Source organism: Salmo trutta, chromosome 26 (genome assembly GCF_901001165.1).
Source record: "Salmo trutta chromosome 26, fSalTru1.1, whole genome shotgun sequence".
NCBI classification, from domain to species: Eukaryota; Metazoa; Chordata; class Actinopteri; order Salmoniformes; family Salmonidae; genus Salmo; species Salmo trutta.
Genome location: NC_042982.1, coordinates 18,099,651 through 18,117,947, shown reverse-complemented (window position 1 = coordinate 18,117,947; position 18,297 = coordinate 18,099,651). Strand labels below are relative to the sequence as shown.

At 43.2% G+C, this 18,297-nt stretch overlaps 1 protein-coding gene across 2 annotated transcripts in view; it reads left to right on the top strand.

The window, feature by feature from the left end:
- Positions 1-244: 244 nt before the first annotated feature.
- LOC115163308 (serine/threonine-protein kinase PAK 1) overlaps positions 245-18,297 on the top strand; it is a 41,077-nt gene continuing 23,024 nt past the window's right edge. For both annotated transcript variants that reach the window (XM_029715081.1, XM_029715082.1), the window contains exon 1: positions 245-398. The gene's annotated coding sequence lies outside the window, so the exon portion shown is untranslated. The remainder of the gene's footprint in view (positions 399-18,297) is intronic.

The following is an 18,297-nucleotide window of genomic DNA, read 5'->3' as shown; positions in this document are numbered from 1 at the left end:
GAATAAAGTGGGCACAAGGAGAGGACACAAGGATAGGAAGCGATATAAACATAATTGAGATGCAGCCCCGAAATGTAATCGGGGAAACTCATGGCGAAACCCACCTCACCTCCCAGTGAAACAGACGGCCAAACAGACCAATAAGCATACGACTGAGCTTCAGCCTGACCACTGGCATACTAGAAACGAGTGTAGTGGGCGGGCGTTGCTATGTAGCAGGGTGGTGTGTGTCTAACAATAGCCAGGGATTGGCAGAGCCTGGGCAGAGCGATAGAAGAAGGGTTTGTCAAATTGGGCAGAATAGAAAAAACTGAAGCTACTTGGGCGAATGCATGTGTGTGAGTGCTGGCAAAGAGAACGGATCGCCATCAGGAATTTTTCAAAAGACACGGCGATAGGTGAGTTTCTCCTATTCCTTTATGCACAGACAGAACCGCGCATGACATTATTTTCAGTTTACCTTCATTTACTGGTACGTTACAGGACTGTTACCGCCAAACAGCCAGGAGGAGCTGCTCACGGCGCTACAGTGTAACGGCAAGGGACCATACATACATACAGTAGTGGTTGGACTTGGGGCCGCAACGCAGATTTATCGGTTCACTGATTTTGTCCCTGGGAGAAGGGAACATGGTCTTATGACGGTGCTTTATGCAGCCCGCGGTGTGTTGTGGTGGAGCTCCAGACATTATTAGAGCGAGATAGATGGAGCGTGAGTGTGTGCGTGCGTGCGTGCGTGCGTGTGTGTGTGTGTGTGTGTGGACCAGTTGTCTGTCGCTTCAGGGTCAACCGTTATGAATGAAAAATGTGGGAATATACAGTTATCATTCGAATGAAATCGACTCGGTGTGTTGGTCGCCTGAATGAATGAAAATTGGCACAAAATGTCATAGATAAAATGCAATGATCTCATGTACAGTCTAAGCTAGATATTACAAAGTAAACACCATTTAATACAGACATTTTCATGTATTTAATGTCTTTAGGAGAAAGATGTGAAACGAATCATTATGCGACATAGAGGGGGGTCCTTGTGATCCTTGGTTGTCCCTACCCCATTGAAGTTGACATTTAAAATAGTTAGGGTTGGGCAAGGGGTATGGTAAAGGTAGGGACATCCCAAGCTGGGGGGAGATATATATACTTTATTTAACTAGGCAAGTCAGTTAATAACAAATTATTTACAGTTATTTACAATAACTGCCTTGTTCAGGGGCAGAACGACAGATCTTTACATTGTCAGCTAGGGGATTCGATCTAGCAACCATTTGGTTACTGGCCCAACACTCTAACCACTAGGCTACCTGCTGCCCCAAAATACATACACACATACATACATACATACATACATACATACATACATACATACATACATACATACATACATACATACATACATACATACATACATACATACATACATACATACAGTGAGGGAAAAAAGTATTTGATCCCCTGCTGATTTTGTACGTTTGCCCACTGACAAAGAAATGATCAGTCTATAATTTTAATGGTAGGTTTATTTTAACAGTGAGAGACAGGATAACAACAAAAAAATCCAGAAAAACGCATGTCAAAAATGTTATAATTTGATTTGCATTTTAATGAGGGAAATAAGTATTTGACACCTCTGCAAAACATGACTTAGTACTTGGTGGCAAAACCCTTGTTGACAATCACAGAGGTCAGACGTTTCTTGTAGTTGGCCACCAGGTTTGCACACATCTCAGGAGAGATTTTGTCCCACTCCTCTTTGCAGATCTTCTCCAAGTCATTAAGGTTTCGAGGCTGACGTTTGGCAACTCGAACCTTCAGCTCCCTCCACAGATTTTCTATGGGATTAAGGTCTGGAGACTGGCTAGGCCACTCCAGGACTTTAATGTGCTTCTTCTTGAGCCACTCCTTTGTTGCCTTGGCCATGTGTTTTGGGTCATTGTCATGCTGGAATACCCATCCACGACCCATTTTCAATGCCCTGGCTGAGGGAAGGAGGTTCTCATCCAAGATTTGACCCTTTGATGCGGTGAAGTTGTCCTGTCTCCTTAGCAGAAAAACACCCCCAAAGCATAATGTTTCCACCTCCATGTTTGACGGTGGGGATGGTGTTCTTGGGGTCATAGGCAGCATTCCTCTTCCTCCAAACACGGCGAGTTGAGTTGATGCCAAAGAGCTCCATTTTGGTCTCATCTGACCACAACACTTTCACCCAGTTGTCCTCTGAATCATTCAGATGTTCATTGTCAAACTTCAGATGGGCATGTATATGTGCTTTCTTGAGCAGGGGGACCTTGCGGGCGCTGCAGGATTTCAGTCCTTCACGGCGTAGTGTGTTACCAATTGTTTTCTTGGTGACTATGGTCCCAGCTGCCTTGAGATCATTGACAAGATCCTCCTGTGTAGTTCTGGGCTGATTCCTCACCGTTCTCATGATCATTGCAACTCCACGAGGTGAGATCTGGCAAGGAGCCCCAGGCCGAGGGAGATTGACAGTTATTTTTTGTTTCATCCACTTGCGAATAAATGCACCAACTGTTGTCACCTACTCACCAAGCTGCTTGGCAATGGTCTTGTAGCCCATTCCAGCCTTGTGTAGGTCTACAATCTTGTCCCTGACATCCTTGGAGAGCTCTTTGGTCTTGGTCATGGTGGAGAGTTTGGAATCTGATTGATTGATTGCTTCTGTGGACAGGTGTCTTTTATACAGGTAACAAACGGAGATTAGGAGCACTCCCTTTAAGAGTGTGCTCCTAATCTCAGCTCGTTACCTGTATAAAAGACACCTGGGAGCCAGAAATCTTTCTGATTGAGAGGGGGTCAAATACTTATTTCCCTCATTAAAATGCAAATGAATTTATACAATTTTTGACATGCGTTTTTCTGGATATTTTTGTTGTTATTCTGTCTCTCACTGTTCAAATAAACCTACCATTAAAATTATAGACTGATCATTTCTTTGTCAGTGGGCAAATGTACAAAATCAGCAGGGGATCAAATACTTTTTTCCCTCACTGTACATACACACACTAGAGAGGGTAGAAAAGGGAGAGACCGACAGACAGAAAGAGGAAAAAGACTGGAAGAAACAGAGAGAGGGGTAGGCTAGATAAGTGTGGCTGTAGCTGTCTGATTAGTGACACAGTGCTCCACAGCCTTCACTCAGTCTGACTTGGCGCTTTGAATAAATGACACATCAGGAATAACAGGCTAACCAAGAAGAGTAGGCTCATTTGGGTTGGGGAAACAACCCAGTTTGTGTCCCAAATAGCACCCTTTTCCCTATATAGTTAAATAAAGATTAAATAAAAAATATATATGTATATGGGGGGCTCTTGTCAAACGTGGTGCACTATATAGGGAATAGTGTACTGTTTGGGATCTAGCCCCATCTTAGTGTCTTCTCATTAGCAGTCTATATCACCACTGGTCTTGTCTCAGTTCTGTTAATGAGCCTGAGCCAACACTGACCTTCGTGCCCCATAAAAGTTGAATGGGATCAATATGTAGAGGAAAACGTGAGAGGTGTCCAGCCAGCCAATCACATGTCTGTCTACATGGGTGGAAAGGGGGATAGGCACATGTTATGTACAAGTGTAATAACAGTGTAATAATATTATGATTAGCCTATTCATTGTGATATGAAGAGACGTTGTAGGATGTGAGGGTGTGAAGGGTGTAAGAACGTGTGTGTGTGTGTGTGTGTGTGTGTGTGTGTGTGTGTGTGTGTGTGTGTGTGTGTGTGTGTGTGTGTGTGTGTGTATACCCTGTTGACTGTTTAGGGTTGGACACTTTAGCCAGTCCAAGGTTTAATTTGGTCTGCAAGGAGTGTGTGTGTTTACTCTCTCTATTTACACTCTCTGACACACACACACACAGAGGGAGGGAGTATTTCTGTAATTTTTCTACCCTGTGCTGTGTCCTTACCACCCTCTCTTCTCCTCCCTTTTCCCCTCTAGTATAATACTGTAGAGAACAGAATACTGGCATCAGAGCTAACCTGTCCACTGAAGCAACAATAATACTATCAACTATAAATATCTCTCTCTCTCTCCCTGAGTCCCTGTCTATCCCTCTACCCCTCTCTGTTTCTCTCCAGTTGACCCTCTTGTCTCTTTTCCTATCTTCTTATCAAATTTTATCAGTCACATGCGCCGAATACAGCAGTTATCCTTTTTTCTCCCTTTACTCTTTCTACACCTTCTCCCCCCCCCCACACACACACACACAGTGACAGGTAGTGCTGCATTGGTACTAATCACTGATTTAAATCACCTTTAAATCTACATCCTGCTGCTGACCTTATGGACCTGTAGTTAAGTCCTCTCGCCCTTTCTCTCTTTTTTTTCTTTCTTTCTCTCTCCCTATTTCTATCTCTCTCCCTCACACTAGTGTGTGAATGCGTGAACAGCTGCAGTAGGAATCTCACCGCCTCTCTTTATTCGTTTAGCTGTTTTCTCTACCTCAGATGACCTCCATGGATGACCATTATCCTCTCAAATACACACACACACACACACACACACACACACACACCCTGCTGGTTTGGCATCTGGTCGGCTGGCGGTGTAGTGGCATGTCTGTCTGGAGTCTGAGGAGTAGGATAGTTTGGGTGTTAAATAGATAGGTTGTATTCCCCTGCTTAGATGTTGCTGATGCATGCCAGATCTTACAAGTCCTGGATAAGTATTTTACATATCAGCTAACCACATCATATGTTATAGCAATCTGGTGCCCAGTATTACGATGGCGCCGGATGGGAGGGCTGCCGTCTTATCGGCTCTTAACCAATCATGCTATTTTGGTAGTTTTTTCGCGTTGTTCGTAACTTGTTTTGTACATAATGTTGCTGCTACCGTTTCTTATGACCGAAAAGAGCTTCTGGACATTAGAACTGCGATTGCTCACCTCAAACTGGACGAAGAGTTCTTCTTCAATGAGTCGGACGGGAGGGATATACTACTACAGACACCGACAAGGCCCAGATCCCCGTGATTCGCTGGAGAAGGAAACTGAGATTTTGTGGAAAAAGATCAGGGTGCCTTGTGAGGATCAGGCGACGAGTGGCTAATCTTCCCTTGCCTTCCGTCCTGCTAGCTAATGTTCAATCGCTGGAAAATAAATGGGACGAGCTGAAAGCACATTCATCCTACCAACGGGACATTAAAAACGGTAATATCTTATGTTCCACTGAGTTGTGGCTGAATGACGATATTAAGAACATACAGCTGGTGGGTTATACACTCCATCGGCAGGACAGAACAGCAGCCTCTGGTAAGACATGGGGCGGGGGCCTCAGCAAAAACGTCCCTTTTTCAGGACCCTATCTTTCAAAGATAATTCGTAAAAATCCAAATAACCTCAGTTATCTTTCTTGTAAAGGGTTTAAACACTGTTTCCCATGCTTGTTCAATGAACCATAAACAATTAATGAACATGCACCTGTGGAACGGTCGTTAAGACACTAACAGCTTACAAATGTTAGGCAATTAAGGTCACAGTTATGAAAACTTAGGACACTAAAGAGGCCTTTCTACTGACTCTGGAAAAACACCAAAAGAAAGATGCCCAGGGTCCCTGCTCATCTGCGTGAATGTGCCTTAGGCATGCTGCAAGGAGTCATGAGAACTGCAGATGTGGCCAGGGCAATGAATTGCAATGTCCATACTGTGAGAAGCCTAAGACAGGGCTACAGGGAGACAGGACGGACAACTGATCATCCTCGCAGTGGCAGACCACGTGTAACAACACCTACACAGGATCGGTACATCTGAACATCACACCTGCGGGACAGGTACAGGATGGCAACAACAACTGCCCGAGTTACACCAGGAACGCACAATCCCTCCAGTAGTGCTCAGACTGTCCACAATAGGCTGAGAGAGGCTGGACTGAGGGCTTGTAGGCCTGTTGTAAGGCAGGTCCTCACCAGACATCACCGGCAACAACGTCGCCTATGGGCACACACCCACCGTCGCTGGACCAGACAGGACTGGCAAAAAGGGCTCTTCTCTGACGAGTCGTGGTTTTGTCTCACCAGGGGTGATGGTCGGATTTGCGTTTATCGTCGAAGGAATGAGCGTTACACCGAGGCCTATACTCTGGAGCGGGATCGATTTGGAGGTGGAGGGTCCATCATGGTCTGGGGCGGTGTTTCACGGCATCATAAAACTGAGCTTGTTGTCATTGCAGGCAATCTCAATGCTATGCGTTACAGGTAAGACATCCTCCTCCCTCATGTGGTACCCTTCCTGCAGGCTCACCCTGACATGACCCTCCAGCATGACAATGCCACCAGCCATACTGCTCGTTCTGTGCGTGATTTCCTGCAAGACAGGAATGTCAGTGTTCTGCCATGGCCAGTGAAGAGCCCGGATCTCAATCCCATTGAGCACGTCTGGGACCTGTTGGATCGGAGGGCTAGGGCCATTCCCCCCAGAAATGACCGGGAACTTGCAGGTGCCTTGTTACTCCACTCTTCCACCATCTCACAGCAAGAACTGGCAAATCTGGTGCAGTCTATGAGGAGGAGATGCACTGCAGTACTTAATGGAGGTTGTGGCCACACCAGATACTGACTGTTCATTTTGATTTTGACCCCCCCCCTTTGTTCAGGGACATATTATTCCATTTCTGTTAGTCACATGTCTGTTGAACTTGTTCAGTTTATGTCTGTTGTTGAATCTTGTTATGGTCATACAAATATTTACACATGTTAAGTTTATGTGAACAACAGCTGGTGCATGATATCTAAGGAAGTCTCAGTTTTGCTCGCCTGAGGTAGAATATTTAATGATAAGCTGTAGACCACAGTATCTACCAAGAGTTTTCAGCGATAACGAAGAAGTAACGTTAGGTGAGAAGCCTGACCATGGAGACGGGGGTGAGAAGGTGATGAAGCATACTTCATGAGCTGTAACCGAAAAACTACTGGCATTTGGAAAGTTTGAGGTGAGGGAGAAAGTGTGGTGGAACAAGTATTAGCATTGTTAAGTGTCTTGCTAGCTGGATCAAATTCTCTGTTAGCTAGCCAGAGAAATGTTGAGCAACATTAGCCAACTTATCTGATCAAATAATTGAGTTTATGGTGTGAAAATTAGCTTGCTAATAAAGTCAGACAGTTTTTGTTGTGTTGAATTTGACAGTAACACTTGTGTGAATGAGGGGAGATTATTCTACTTTCTTTTTTTTACTCAGTGAACGTTATTTTTTCACACGTAGCCTTGTGCGCTTGATCGATGTCTATAGTGGCCACTACAATAGAGCAAAAATAGAATGCATGTTTGTTTCATTCTATTTCTACTTTAAGATGTTTTTTTCTCCCTAAGTGCAATATTTATGTGTGTGGTCACAAGCGTTCTATTATAAAGGCTGTCATGGCTAACTGCAATAATAACATTGGATTGCTTTCTTTACATTTTTTAGCTGTGAGTTAGGTTCACGTTAACCACTTTTTTATTTACACACAGAGACTGATCATGTAGATCATGTTCTTTGTTGTTTAATTAGTTAAAACCTGCATTTCCCCTAGCAGGGATTTTTAGCATGTTTCAGTGCAACAAAAAAAGTGTCACCTTTTTGGGCCCTCACCAGTTTGCATCCCTGAAACAGGAAAGCACTCATCCAGAGGCGGCGCACCTAGGGGCCGGGGGCTTTAATGCAGGGAAACTTAAATCAGTTTTACCTCATTTCTATCAGGATGTTAAATGTGCAACCAGAGGGGAAAAAAATAAAGACCACCTTTACTCCACACACAGAGACTCGTACAAAGCTCTCCCTCGCCCTCCATTTGGCAAATTGGACCATAATTCTATCCTCCTGATTCCTGCTTACAAGCAAAAATTAAAGCAGGAAGCACCAGTGACTCAGTCTATAAAAAAGTGGTCAGATGAAGCACATGCTAAACTACAGGACTGCTTTGCTAGCACAGACTGGAATATGTTCTGAGATTCTTCCAATGGCATTGAGGACTACACCATCAGTCACTGGCTTTATCAATAAATGCATTGATGACATAGTCCCAACAGTGACTGTACGTACATACCCCAACCAGAAGCCATGGATTACAGGCAACATTTTTACTGAGTTAAAGGGTAGAGCTGCCTCTTTCAAGGAGCGGGACTCTAACACAGAAGCTTATAAGAAATCCCGCTATTCCCTCCGACGAACCATCAAATAAGCAAAGCGTCAGTACAGGACTAAGATCGAATCATACTACACCGGCTCTGACGCGTGTCGATTGTGTGGCAGGGCTTGCAAACTATTACAGACTACAAAGGGAAGCACAGCCGAGAGCTGCCCAGTGACACGAGCCTACAAGACGAGCTAAATAACTTCTATGCTTGCCTCGAGGCAAGTAACACTGAAACATGCATGACAGCATCAGCTGTTCCAGACGACTGTGTGATCACGCTCTCCGCAGCCGATGTGAGTAAGACCTTCAAACAGGTCAACATTCACAAGGCTGCAGGGCCAGACTGATTACCAGGACGTGTACTCCCAGCGTGCACTGACCAACTGGCAAGTGTCTTTTTCAACCTCTCCCTGTCTGAGTCTGTAATACCAACATGTTTCAAGTAGAGGTCGACCGATTATGATTTTTCAACGCCGATACCGATTATTGGCGGACCAAAAAAGCCGGTACCGATTAATCGGCCGATTTTTTTTTTTTTTTTTTTTTTTTTTTTTTTTTTTTTTTGTTAATTTTTTTTTTCTTCAAATTTTTATTATTATTATTATTTTTTTGTTGTTGTCATTTTTATTATTATTATTTTTTTTTTTTACTTTTTAAATTTATTTATTTGTAATAATGACAATTACAACAATACTGAATGAACACTTATTTTAACTTAATATAATACATCAATAAAATCAATTTAGCCTCAAATAAACAATGAAACATGTTCAATTTGGTTTAAATAATGCAAAAACAAAGTGTTGGAGAAGAAAGTAAAAGTGCAACATGTGCCATGTAAGAAAGTTAACGTTTAAGTGCCTTGCTCAGAACATGGGAACATATGAAAGCTGGTGGTTCCTTTTAACATGCGTCTTCAATATTCCCAGGTAAGAAGTTTTAGGTTGTAGTTATTATAGGAATTATAGGACTATTTCTCTCTATACGATTTGTATTTCATATACCTTTGACTATTGGATGTTCTTATAGGCACTTTAGTATTGCCAGTATAGCTTCCGTCCCTCTCCGTCCCTCTCCTCGCCCCTACCTGGGCTCGAACCAGGAACACATCGACAACAGCCACCCTCAAAGCAGCGTTACCCATGCAGAGCAAGGGGAACAACTACTTCAAGTCTCAGAGCGAGTGACGTTTGAAACGCTATTAGCGCGCACCCGCTAACTAGCTAGCCATTTCACATCGGTTACACCAGCCTAATCTTGGGAGTTGACAGGCTTGAAGTCATAAACAACGCAATGCATTGCAAAGAGCTGCTGGCAAAATGCACGAAAGTGCTGATTGAATGAATGCTTACGAGCGTGCTGGTGCCTACCATCGCTCAGTCAGATTACTCTATCAAATCATAGACTTAATTATAATATAATAAACACACAGAAATACGAGCCTTAGGTCATTAATATGGTCGAATCCGGAAACTATCATCTCGAAAACAAAACTTTTTTTTCTGTCAGCGAAATACGGAACCAGTCCGTATTTTATCTAAAGGGTGGCATCCCTAAATCTAAATATTCCTGTTACATTGCACAACCTTCAACGGTATGTCATAATTGCGTAAAATTCTGGCAAATTAGTTCGCAACGAGCCAGGCAATGAACGCAAGAGCAGTGACACAATTTCATGTTAGCAGGCAATATTAACTAAATATGCAGGTTTAAAAATATATACTTGTGTATTGATTTTAAAGAAAGGCATTGATGTTTATGGTTAGGTACATTGGTGCAACGACTTCTTTTTTCGCAAATGCGCTTGTTAAATCATCACCCGTTTGTCGAAGTAGGCTGTGATTCGATGAGAAATTAACAGGCACCGCATCGATTATATGCAACACAGGACACGTTAGATAAACTAGTAATATCATCAACCATGTGTAGTTAACTAGTGATTATGTTAAGATAGATTTTTTTTACAAGATAAGTTTAATGCTAGCTAGCAACTTACCTTGGCTTCTTGCTGCCCTCGCGTAACAGGTAGTCAGCCTGCCATGCAGGCTCCTCGTGGAGCGCAATGTAAGGCAGGTGGTTAGAGCGTTGGACTAGTAACCAGAAGGTTGCAAAAACGAGGTGTACATTTTGTTATTTTTTAAAATAAAAATAAAAAGAATCGGCAAATCGGTGGCCAAAAATACCGATTACCGATTGTTATGAAAACTTGAAATCGTCCCTAATTAATCGGCCATTTCGATTAATCGGCCGACCTCTAGTTTCAAGCAGACCACCATAATCCCTGTGCCCAAGAACACTAAGGTAACCTGCCTAAATGACTACCGACCCGTAGCACTCACGTCTGTAGCCATGAAATGGTTTGAAAGGCTGGTCATGGCTCACATCAACACCATTATTCCAGAAAACCTAGACCCACTCCAATTTGCATACCGCACCAACGGATCCACAGATGATGCAATCTCTATTGCACTCCACACTGCCCTTTCACACCTGGACAAAAGGATCACCTATGTGAGAATGCTATTCATTGACTACAGCTCAGCGTTCAACACCATAGTGCCCTCAAAGCTCATCACTAAGTTAAGGACCTTGGGAGTAAACACCTCCCTCTGCAACTGGATCCTGGACTTCCTGACGGGCCGCCCCCAGGTGGTAATGGTAGGTAAGAACACATTCGCCACGCTGATCCTCAACAATGGGGCCCCTCAGGGATGCATGCTCAGCCCCCTCCTGTACTCCCTGTTCACTCATGACTGCACGGCCAGGCACAACTCCAACACCACCATCAAGTTTGCTGATGACACAACAGTGGTAGGCCTGATCACCGACAACGATGAAACAGCCTATAGGGAGGAGGTCAGAGACCTGACCGTGTGGTGCAAGCACAACAACCTCTCCCTCAACGTGATCAAGACAAAGGCGATGATTGTGGACTACAGGAAAAGGAGAACTGAACATGCCCCCATTCTCATCGATGAGGCTTTAGTGGAGCAGGTTGAGAGCTTTAAGTTCCTTTGCCTCCACATCACCAACAAACTAGCATGGTCCAAACACACCAAGACAGTCGTGAAGAGGGCACAACTAAACCTTTTCCCCCCTCAGGAGACTGAAAAGATTTGACATGGGTCCTCAGATCCTCAAAAGGTTTTGCAGCTGCACCATCGAGAGCATCCTGACGGGTTGCATCACTGCCTGGTATGGCAACTGCTCGGCCTCCGACCGCAAGGCACTACAGAGGGTAGTGCGTACGGCCCAATACATTGTATTGTATTTATTATGGATCCCCATTAGCTGCTGCCAAAGCAGCAGCTACTCTTCCTGGGGTCCAGCAAAATTAAGGCAGTTTATACAATTCTATAATATTACAATACATTCACAGATTTCACAACACACTGTGTGCCCTCAGGCCCCTACTTCACCACTACCACATATCTACAGTACTAAATCCATGTGTATTTATAGTGCGTATTTTATCATATGTATGTATGCATGTGTCTGTGCCAATGTTTGTGTTGCTTCACAGTCCCCGCTGTTCCATAAGGTGTTTTTTTTCTTCATATTTTTGGAATAGAGTTCCATTTAGTCATGGCTCTATGTAGTCCTGTGTGCATCCCATAGTCTGTTTTGGACTTGGACTGAAGAGACCTCTTGTGGCATGTCTTGTGGGGTATGCATGGGTGTCTGAGCTGTGTGCCAGTAGTTTAGACAGACAGCTCGGTGCATTCAACATGTCAATACCTCTCATTAATAAAAGTAGTGATGAAGTCAATCTCTCCTCCACATTCAGCTAGGAGAGATTGACATGCATATTATTAATATTAGCTCTCGGTATACATCCAAGGGCCAGTCTTGCTGCCCTGTTCTGAGCCAATTGCAATTTTCCTAAGTCCTTTTTTGTGTCACCTGACCACACAACTGAAGAGTAGTCAAGGTGCAACAAAACTAGGGCCTGTAGGACCTGCCTTGTTGATAGTGTTGTTAAGAAGGCAGAGCATCGCTTTATTATAGACAGACTTCTCCCCATCTTAGCTACTACTGCATCAATATGTTTTGACCATGACAGTTTACAATCTAGTGTTACTCCAAGCAGTTTAGTCATCTCAACTTGCTCAATTTCCATATTATTTATTACAAGATTTAGTTTAAGTTTAGGGTTTAGTGAGTGTTTGGTTCCAAATACAATGCTTTTCGTTTTAGAAATATTTAGGGCTAACTTATTCCTTGGCACGCACTCTGAAACTAACTGCAGCTCTTTGTTGAGTGTTGCAGTCATTTCAATCGCTGTAGTAGCTGACTTGTATAGTGTTAAGTCATCCGCATACATAGAAACTCTGGCTTTACTCAGTCAGTGGCATGTTAGTAAAAAGTGAAAAAAGCACGGGGCCTAAACAGCTACCCTGGGGAATTCCTGATTTTAACTGGATTATATTTGTTAGGCTTCAATTAAAGAACACTCTCTGTGTTCTGTTAGACAAGTAACTCTTTATCCACATTATAACGGGGGTGTAAAGCCATGACACATGAGTTTTTCCAGCAGCAGACTATGATCAATAATGTCAAAAGCTGCACTGAAGTCTAACAAGACAGCCCCCACTGTCATTTTATCTTCAAATTCTCTCAGCCAATCATCAGTAATTTGTGTAAGTGCTGTGCTTGTTGAGTGTCCTTCCCAATAAGAATGCTGAAATTCTGTTGTCAATTTGTTTACTGTAAAATAGCATTGTATCTGGTCAAACACCAAGGGGCCTTTACTATTCTTGGGTAGCGGCATGACTTTAGCTTCTCTCCAGGCCTGGGGGCACACACTCTCTAGTAGGCTTAAATTGAAAATGTGGAAAATAGGAGTGGCGATATCGTCTGCTATTATCCTCAGTCATTTTCCATCTAGATTGTCAGACCCCAGTGGCTTGTCATTGTTGATAGACAACTATAATCTTTTCACCTCTTCCACACTGACTTTACGGAATTCAAAAGTACAATTCTTGTCTTTCATAATTTGGTCTGATATACTTCAATGTGTAGTGTCAGTGTTTGTTGCTGGCATGTCATCCCTAAGTTTGCTTATCTTGCCAATGAAAAAGTCATTAAAGTAGTTTGCAATATCAGTGGGCTTTGTGGTGATGAATAAGCCATCTGATTCAATGAATAAAGGCGCCGAGTTGGCTTTTTTACCCAAAATTTCATTTAAGGTGCCCCAAAGCTTTTTACTGTCATTTCTTTATATAATTTCTTTGTTTCATAGTTTAGTTTCTTTTTATTTAGTTTAGTTACATGATTTCTTAATTTGCAGTACGTTTGCCAATCAGTTGGGCTGCCAGACTTAATTGCCATACCTCTTGCCTCATGCCTTTCAACCATACCATTTTTCAATTCCTCATCAATCCAAGGAGATTTAACAGTTTTTAGTAATTTTCTTAATGGGTGCGTGCTTATTAGTAACTGGAATAAGTAGTTTCATAAATGCGTCAAGTGCAGCGTCTGGTTGCTCCTCATTACACACCACAACACAGCAAATATTCTTTACATCATCAACATATGAATCACTACAAAACTTATTGTATGACCTCTTATACACTATTTTAGGCCCAGCCTTTGGAACTTTGGTTTTCCTAGGTATGGCTATTATATTGTGATCACTACATCCTATGGATTTGGATGCTGCTTTAACCTGTTATGGCTAGGGGGCAGTATTTTCACGGCCGGATAAAAAACGTACCCGATTTAATCTGATTATTACTCCTGCCCAGAAACTAGAATATGCATATAATTATTGGCTTTGGATAGAAAACACCCTAAAGTTTCTAAAACTGTTTGAATGGTGTCTGTGAGTATAACAGAACTCATATGGCAGGCAAAAACCTGAGAAGATTCCAAACAGGAAGTGCCCTCTCTGACCATTCCTTGAGCATCTTGGCTCTGTTTATTGAAAACTTAGGATCTTTGCTGTAACGTGACACTTCCTACGGCTCCCATAGGCTCTCAGAACCCAGGAAAAAGCTGAATGATGTTATTCCAGCCGCTGGCTGAAAAACATTAGCGCCTTTGGTAAGTGCTCTATCAGGGGACCATCAGACTGAGGCTCGTGCACGAGGGGATCCCATGTTTTTATTTTCTCTCTCTTTGAACGTAAACACGCTTTCCCGGTCGGAATGGCATAAAAATTGATTTTAAACAGCGGTTGACATGCTTCGAAGTACGGTAATGGAATATTTAGAATTTTTTTGCCACGAAACGCGTCGGGCGCGTAAACCTTATTTACCCTTTCGGATAGTGTCTTGAACGCACGAACAAAACGCCGCTATTTGGATATAACTATGGATTATTTGGGACCAAACCAACATTTGTTATTGAAGTAGAAGTCCTGGGAGTGCATTCTGACGAAGAACAGCAAAGGTAATAACATTTTTCTTATAGTAAATCTGACTTTGGTGAGTGCTAAACTTGGTGGGTGTGTAAATAGCTAGCCCTGTGATGCCGGGCTATCTACTTAGAATATTGCAAAATGTGCTTTCATCGAAAAGCTATTTTAAAATCGGACATAGCGAGTGCATAGAGGAGTTCTGTATCTATAATTCTTAAAATAATTGTTATGTTTTTTGTGAACGTTTATCGTGAGTAATTTAGTAAATTCACCGGAAGTTTGCGGGGGGTATGCTAGTTCTGAACGTCACATGCTAATGTAAAAAGCTGGTTTTTGATATAAATATGAACTTGATCGAACAAAACATGCATGTATTGTATAACATAATGTCCTAGGGGTGTCATCTGATGATCAGGTTGTCAGTCAGCCATGGAGGAGCCGAGGACGAAGACGCAGGTACCTCCGGATCCGATCTTGATTGGGAAGCCACCACGGATGAAGGCGTTGTTCGGATCCGGGGGTGGAAGAAAAATAAAAAGTAGGTGGGCGTGGGTTCCCCAGTAGTTTGTGTAGGTTTGCTACTTGCTTGCTAAGAGTAGCTACTTCGCTCCTGTAGTCCTCCGTAAGCAAGCAGTTGCTACATTGAAAGTCAACGAGATCCACATTGTCCCGGAACAAAGCAAAGTCAACGCAGCTCCTGCAACGTTGGAAACGTTCAATAGTGGCCTCCATTTGAGCCCGCCGAGCCAGCTAGGCTTGCCGGGCTTTCGTGTCTCTCCCCCTATATGGAATCTGGCAGGATCCCGGGACAGATAGCAGCGCTCACAACAATTTAGCCCAACTGAGCCGCAGGAATCAAAATAAAATTAAAGTATATAAAAACATGGTCCGCTTTTAAACCAATGTCTTTAGTTCAGGCTTCAGCGTTCGACAGGTTTCGGCGTTCAACAACAACAAACATACGTCATGCTCTGATGACGTATGTTGTGACTGGGTTGAGATCTGGTTTCACCGGGTCCATACTTCCTGCCATCCAGGACCTCTATAACAGGCCCTAAAAATGGTCAGACTCCAGTCACCCAGTCATAGACTGTTCTCTCTGCTACCGCATGGCAAGTGGTACTGGTGCACCAAGTCTAGGTCCAAGAGGCTCTTAAATAGCTTCAACCCCCAAGCAATAAGACTTCTGAACAGCTAATCAAATGGCTACCCAGACTACTTGCATTTCCCCCCTCTGGAACACTGCTGCTACTCTCTGTTATTATCTGTGCACAGTCACTTTAATAGCTCTAGCTACTTGTATATATTACCTCGACACCGGTGCTCCTGCACATTGACATTGACTCTGTACCGGTACCCCCTGTATATAGCCCCGCTATTGTTATTTACTGCTGCTCTTTAATGATTTGTTATTCTTATCTCTTACTTTTTTGGGGTGTATTTTCTTAACTGCACTGTTGGTTAAGGGCTTGTAAGTAAGCATTTCACTGTAAGGTACAATACCTGTTGTATTCGGTGCATGTGACAAATAACATATTTTTATTTGATTTTTTTTATTTGACTGCACAGTCGATGACGTGGCACACAGCCTTTGGTTGATGCATGTTATAACGCAAACTGTTTGGAGTGGGATAGTTTGGTGTTAAAGGGATAGTTTGGATGTTAGAGATGTTAGGTAGTTTGCTACAGTCAGTTAGAATGTGGATGGGATTGTGGTTATATCAGGCTAACTGGCAAGGAAGCTAGCTGGTGACATGCTAGCTCGTTAACTGGTTAGCTGGCCACGCCTATGTTTTGAAAGACCCGCCAGCAGGTTAGTGACAGGAAAAAGTTGAGTGTGTCTGAGAGAGTTGCTGGCTATTTTACATCTCTCTCTGTCTCACTGTGTCTGTGTGTCTCTGTCACTGTGTGTATGACAGGAGATCTGCTAACAATCACAGACAGCGCTGCAGCTAACAATACTCAATGAAGACACATACACATGCATGCATGCATGCATGCATAGAATACATTTATAAAACCATAACAGTTCTTGGAGTTTAAATATTTACTAGTTGAACAGTTAAGGGCCTCCTGCTACCATGCTGAGCTTTTTGGATTCAACTTTTGTTCTCTAGTTAGGCTAGGTAACAGTTATTGTTCTCTTTCTCTCACTCACGCACACGCACACGCACACACACACACACACACACACACAAACTTATCTAGTTATATCATTTGTTTTCTCAGGGGTGGAGCAGCTCTGGGCTCCCAGCAGGCTTTGCAATGTGCATTATTTATGGTGTTGCCTTGGTGATTGGCTTGGTGGGTGGGGCAAGACAGCTGGAGGGCAGAGCCCCTCATACCTGTAAGTATATGTGTGTGTCTGGTCCAGCTCTGTGTTTAATAGTTATCATATGAGGAGTGAGTAGTTCAATGGTGAGGTCATTGACCAGCCCTTTCCCTGTAGTTTACTCTGGATAAGCACAGAGAGGGGGAGAAAGAGAGAGAGTTCATGTGTGGGGTACTTAGACTAGTCAAAATGGTTCCTCATAGCTCTCTTTTAATTCTCTCACACTCATACACACACACACACTTCCCTTTTATTCTCAGAGAAAAATAATTAGGACGAGGAAGGGAGAGGGAGAGACAGAAGGAGAAAGGGCAAAGGGTAGATGGCGTAAGATGGTGCCGACAGATATGGTAGCTCTGCTCATAGCTCCTAAGCAACTTTGCAGTGTTTTTTTTGTGTGTGTTATTACACAGATGGAAATAACTTTTGGATATAAGAGTGGCGGTAACTCACCAGCATTACGACCAGGAATACGACTTTCCCAAATTAGATCCTTTGTTCGTACCCCCCAGGGCAATTGAACTTATTCCAGAGGCTGCTCCAAAACACCTCCGGCAGAGGAGAGGTATTCGGAGTGGACTCAGGAGACGGGCACTCCATCCACCGCTTCTGAGTATATTACTCGCTAATGTTAAGTCTCTGGACAATAAAGTAGACAAGCTCAGGGCGAGGATCTCCTTCCAGAGAGACATCAGGGATTGTAACATACTCTGTTTCACTGAAGCATGACTCTGTCGGGATATACTGTCCCCGTCCATACAGCCATCTGGGTTCTCAGTACATCGCGCAGACAGGAATAAAGAACTCTCTGGGAAGAAGAATGGTGATAAACTACTCATGGTGTGATTGTGATAACATACAGAAATTCAAGTCCTTTTGTTCACCCAATCTAGAATACCTCACAATCAAATGCCGACCGTATTACCTCCAAAGATAATTCTCTTTGGTTATAGTCACAGCCGTGTATATTCCACCTCAAGCCGATACCACGACGGACCTCAAAGAACTACATTGGACTTTATGCAAACTGGAAGCCACATATCCTGTGGCCACATTTATTGTAGCTGGGGATTTTAACAAAGCAGATTTTAGGAAAATGCTACCGAAGTTCTACCAACACGTTGACTGTAATGCTCACGCTGGTAAATCATTGGAACACTGCTACTCAACTTCGAAATACCTACAAGGCCCTCCCCCGGCAAATCTGATCATGGCTCCATTTTGCTCCTCCCTTCCTATAGGCAGACACTCAAACAGGAAATACCCGTGCTAAGGTCTATTCAACACTGGTCTGTCCAATCGGAATCCATGCTTCAAGATTGTTTTGATCACGCAGACTAGGATATGTTCCGGGTAGCCTCTGAGAATAACATTGACGACTACACGGATATGGTGACTGAGTTCATTAGGAAATGAATAGGAGATGTTGTACTCACTGTGACTATTAAATCCTACCCAAACCAGAAACCGTGGATA